Source organism: Tupaia chinensis, unplaced genomic scaffold (genome assembly GCF_000334495.1).
Source record: "Tupaia chinensis unplaced genomic scaffold, TupChi_1.0 Scaffold000377_4, whole genome shotgun sequence".
Taxonomy (NCBI): Eukaryota; Metazoa; Chordata; class Mammalia; order Scandentia; family Tupaiidae; genus Tupaia; species Tupaia belangeri.
Window position 1 is genome coordinate 128,973 of NW_006159878.1, and position 5,734 is coordinate 134,706.

Below are 5,734 nucleotides of genomic sequence, written 5' to 3' on the forward strand. Positions count from 1 at the left end.
TCCAGCTCTTGTACCCAGCAGAGACAGGACGTGTACTGCATGCTGGCCTGATCTGGCTTGGGCAGGAGCATAACTCAGGCCGCCACTGGCCTCAGCCACCACCTGGCAGTGCCCCCTTCCTGAGCCACCATGGCTGGTCTTGCAGACAAGAGTTTTAAAGCAGATATTGGAGCTTTGCTCCAGGAAATGAAGATGATGTCTTGCCGAATAAGTGGATAGGAAAGCTCAGCAGAGAGACAGAAACTAGAGACCCTAACCTGAGACCTGAGAAAACATGACGCTCAAAAAACATCTACTGGATGACTTAATAGCACATTAGAAGTGGCAGAAGAAAGAAACTGAACTTGAGGGCATATTTTTTAAAAAAGAAAAAGCATCAATGACCTGTGGGGCAACAGAAAACATGTATAGCACGCATGTAATTAAAATAAGGGATGAGGGACAGCGCCGTGTGAAGAAGCACACACGCAGAGACGGAGAAGCAGAGCCACAGCGGCCTGACGAGGCCTGCTGGTGAGACCCCCAGCCTCAGCCAGCCTGGGGCCTGGGCACATGCCTGCCGGTGTCCTCGGGGGACCCTCGAGTGCCAGCCTGGAGCCCTCCCATCCAGGTTGGCCTCCAAAGCATCGTGTTTTATTGCTATGCCACCATCTGGCCTCTATAAGGGAAAATTTTAAAACCAAAAAATTTAGAAAGCTCTTATGGGGCCAGCAGGTGGCCTAGTGATTAAGGTGCTGGACTTCCACATGGCTGACCACGGTTCGAGATCCATACCCGGCAGCTTGACACTCAGACCAGTGTGTGTGCGCGTGTTGTGCACGTGTGCCCAAAATCCCAGGAGGAGAATGGAGAAGAAAAGTTTGCGAGGCAGCTGTCCCTCCTGGTGGTGATTTTTCACTTCCCCCCTCACTGTCTGTCTCTCCAGCAAGTACCATGTACCCTATAGGGAAACAGACAAAAACTCTTGCAAGCTCTAGGTCTCCTTTCCAGAAGAACACACTCTCATCGTGTTCAGGAGGCCTTGGCACGCTGAAGCTTCCGTGGCTCCCCACACGGCTGGTGCAGACCTCGGGTGGGTTACTGTTTGTTCTCCGCTCCAAACCGCCCGGACTGCCCAGCAACTGAAGTCCCTGAGCACGTTCAGGAGATTCAGCCCCCTCTGCGGCAGGCTGGTTGTGACCTCAGGCTGGCTCCTTGACCTGAGGGGCAGGTTCCTCATCTGTGTAGAGGGCCTCGCTCCCAGGCGGCACTGGGGTGAACGTGTGGGTTTCCTGCCAGGCGGTTCTCAGTCTGTGCGTGTCACATAAAGAACTTCCGAGGACGATGCTGGCCCTAGTGTGGACTCCCGCAGGCAGGATCGCCAAGGGGTGGCCCCGGCAGTCACCTTTTAAAGTTGTTCGTTTTCAGCACTTGATGAAAGAGAGTCGGAGGTGGATCTGGCCACGGCTCAGACAGCAGGGGCCTAGGGTGTCCGTTAGGGTGCCTGCGACTCCTGGTATAATACCTCAGAAACGGGGACCTGGGTGTTGGGGCAGGTTGACAAGCTGTGAACACTTGCCTGGGGACAAGCAGAGTCCCTGAGCCCCCTTTCCGTATGGCGCACCCTCCTTTTGCCAGTTCCTTTTCCTGCCTACTTTCCTTTCTTCCTCTTTTCCCTCTTCTCCTTATTCCTGATTAACTAGTCATGTGTTTGCTGTATCTATTTAAAAGTTGTTCTCTTCTCTGCTTTTTATTTTTTACAAAAGAGAAGTTCAGTCCTGTCTCCAAAGCTTCAGTCACCTCGGAGCTGGGCTCCCACTGCAGACCTGCCTTTGCTTAGGGTGTCCCTGCCAGAATGAGGCCGTAAGAAGGAGGCGGCCTTTCCACCCCAGTCATGGCAGAGCAGCCCCAGAACTTCCGCATCCTCTTTCCAGGAGGCCAGAATGACCACTCCTGGCCTGGGAAGCTCTTGGTGGACCTCGTGGCTCTGCAGGACCAGCGGGCTGTGGCCCAGGCTTGGGGGGCACATGTGGGTTTTCATCTGTATCCTCCCAGCTCAGGAGGGCCCTGAACGCTCAGCTGATAGTCCCAGTGTTTTGCATGTCAGCTTCCGCACATGCTGCCCAGGGCTCTGGCTGCCCATGCCTGCTCTACAGGCGCCGCAGATTCAACATGGGTCATGCTTGCATTTCCTCTGCATGACCTGGTCATTCTTAATGGGCCACCCCCAGCAACAGAAAGCTGAGTGTCAACCCCCAGGAGGTGAGCCGTAGTTGCGGTGCCCAGGAGCCGTGGGCTACTGTGCAGCCCCGCTCCCGCATGCCAGTGGCCTTGGCAGCAGCAGCCACAGGGAGGTGACGTTGGTGGCTGTTACCATCACTAAGACACTGGTCTTTCCCCTCTTTACCATTTGCTGGGGTGGGGCAAAACCTAAGCCTCTGCTTCTTGGTTCACCAGGAAACCCTCTCCTGACGCTGTGGGGACAGGAGTGAGCAGAGGAGCTTGGACACGGAGGCAGTACCCGCTGGTGCTCTCGTGCAGAGGAGTCCACGAGAGACTTGGAGACCAGCCTTCACGTTCTAACCGCCACCCAGCTGTCCTCACCTCCTGGTCCTATGAGGGGCCTCTGGCCAGCCTCCGGCTCTGAGTTCATCTGGGCAAAAGGGACAAGTCACCTAGTGGTACACAGTGCTCAGAGAGAAGACATGAAGTTCAGGAGTTCCAGTGTAAAGAGATCCAGTGTCAGGGATCCAGTGTCAGGGATCCAGTGTAAGGAAAGCAGTGAAAAGGGTCCAGTGTAAGAATCCACTGTAAAGGGTCCCATGTAAGGAGATCCAGTGTAGGGATCCATTGTAAGGGGTCCCATGTAAGGAGATCCAGTGTGGGGACCCACTATAAGGGGTCCAGTGTAAGGAGATCCAGTGTGGGGACGCACTGGAAGGGGTCCTGTGTAAGGAGATCCAGTGTAGGGATCCACTGAAAGGGGTCCTGTGTAAGGAGATCCAATGTGGGGATCTGCTGTAAGGAGTGCCATGTAAGGAGATCCAGTGTGGGGGATCCACTGTAAGGGGTCCCATGTAAGGAGATCCAATGTGGGGATCTGCTGTAAGGGGTCCCCTGTAAGGAGATCCAGTGTGGGGATCCACTGTAAGGGATACCGTACAAAGAGAGCCACTGTAAAGAGAACAGTTAAGGAGACCCAGAATAAGGGGCTCAGTGTAAGACATCTGGAGGAACCACTTACGAGACTGCCCCTGAGCATGGAGACTGGGAGGGCTGTGCCTCACAGCTGGTGGGAGTGTATCAGCTGCTCGCTGTGCACTATCCTGAGGAGACGTTCTGGGGCCGGCCAGCCTGCATAGACAGGGGAACCAGGAAACAAGCCTGGCCTTGTGCCTCCAGCATGCTCAAGTGGGTACATGATCTGTGTGGGAGGTTGTGTCCCAGCTCTTAACTATTAGCTGTTCTCACAGGGGCTGCTGGGCCCAGTCCCCTGGTGCCAATTCCCTTTGATTTTCTGATTATAATATTTGCCTTGGGCTGGCCCCAAAGCACAGTGGCTTAGTGCTGAGCAGAGGAGATTGGATTCTGCATGGCCACCCAGGATGTGAGTCCCAGACCTGGTGGCTTACAACACACCAGCATTGCCCATGCATGCCCCAAACCCTAAGGAGACAGAGAATGGGAGAAGAAAAGATCGTGAAGTGACCAGGCCCCATGGAGGTGCTTTCCCTCTCTCGTGTGTATGCATCCTTTCAAAGAAAGTATTATTGCCTGTTGAACAGGGAAGGACTACTTGCAGACGAGTGCACTTTGGTTCCTGAACCATCTCTGTGAGCTCGGCTAGTGTGAGTCTGTACCCTGAGAGGACTCCTGTCCTCCCCACACACCTTCTGGTTTGGAGGCATTATAAATCATTCTCCAGTGAGCAGCCTGGGTGGACATATGTCCTGAATTCTCTCTCTCTCTCTTTTTATTGGGGGGTGGGGTGGGGGTTTGCTATAGGGTGTGTGTGCTTGCCAGAAAGAGAGAGAGAGACAGAGAGACAAAAAGCGAGAAATCAACCCCCAGGGGGGATGGCCATGTTGCAGTCCCTTTTCTTTCATTCCCGTCTCGGGGTTTTGGGTATGCACTCACATGCACCCAGTAAGAGTTTAAGCTGTCACGTCTAGGACTCAAACCATGGTCGACTATGTGAGAGTCCAGCAATGTGACCATTACACCATCTGCTAGTCCCTGGGATTAGAACTACACAGTTGGCCATGTGGTACCCAGCTGCCTTAGCCAGCAGGCCATGGGCTGGCCCAGCTATCTAATTTTAACAACACAAGTTGTAGTATTATTTTATACTCCTTTTTAATGTGTGTAGGGTCAGTAGTGATTGCTCTTTTTTGTTCTTGATTTTGGTCCTTCGTGTACTGTCTTTCCCCTCATGTTGACTTCACATCATGTTTCCTAGCACCTTGATGTGGGCCTGTTATCTAATCTGACCCCAGGGCATTTTTTGGCTGGTCATCGAATTTGGGCTGCTTGGTTACCCGAGGTGACAGAGCTATACACCAGCATGGTAATTGGCATTAGAAAGAGCTCAGCCAGTGTTATCCTCCCTCCTCTCATCTCCTCCTTGACACTGGGTCTGCCAGGCCTTTGGTAAAGTCACCACCTAGTCTGGACTGAAAATCCCCAACTCCTTTCTCTGGTGCTGACTGGAGGGTGGCCATGCCAAATCAGAGGCATCCTCCTGTATGTCATAAAAGACAAGCACTCAGCAGAGTGAAGTCCAGGGGCCTCACCCTGGGCTCCTCTCCATCTTGTCCTCTATATGATCGGTGCTTGGAGTGGAGCGGGGGCTGAAGTGTGGGGCACCCCCATGGGGGCTTGTTGAGATGGGCACCTTTGGAGCACCACAGTGGAGTGCAGGAGCAGGGCATGTCCTAAGCCTCCCTGTAGAGCAGGTCAGAGCATGGCCAGCACCGGTTGCCACCCATGGAGTTCCATGCCTCCTCCTCTTGCACTGGCCCTAGGCGTGCTGGACTCATGGCCCAGCTCCCCCTTGCTGACTCCAGCTCCCAGAGTGGAGAGTGGCTGCAGTGGGAACCTTAGTCATACCTAGGAAAGGCACTTAGCCAATTAGGACCCCCAAACACACCCTCAAATCTTTGTTTTTCTATTTTCCTGTCCCTTAAAGAGTCATGAAGAAAATGTTATTTGAATCAAATAAATCTCACTATAAGGTCAGCGGGTGAGCACAGTGGTTTAGGTGCTGGAATCCCATGTAGTTGACAGTAGTTTGAGTTCTGGACCCAGTGGCTTGTAATTCACAGCAGACGTGTGTGCATGCCCAAAATCCCAAGAGGAGAATGGAGGAGAAGGGGCTGCAGCATGGCCATCCCCTTCAGGGTGATTTCTCACTTTCTGTCTCTCTGTCTCTCCAGAGAGTGCATGCACCCTATAACAAAAACCCATCTAAAAACAACAGCAACAACACCCATAAACTCACTATAGACACTTCTGGTGCAGGAACACACCCGCAACTCTTATCAGTTGCTTAAAAGCACAGGCTTTGGCTTTGGGCCCCTTGTTAACATTTTTGTTCCTATCTACACTAATTAGGCATAAGTGCAGGGACAGGAACTCCCCTGACGTGGGAAATGCTAGTGGCCTGTTAGAAGCTGCCTGCAAGTGCTTCTCAGCTCTTCTGTTCAGACAAAATGCTCACACTGCACAGGTATTGAATTTTAGAGTGCTCCCAAGT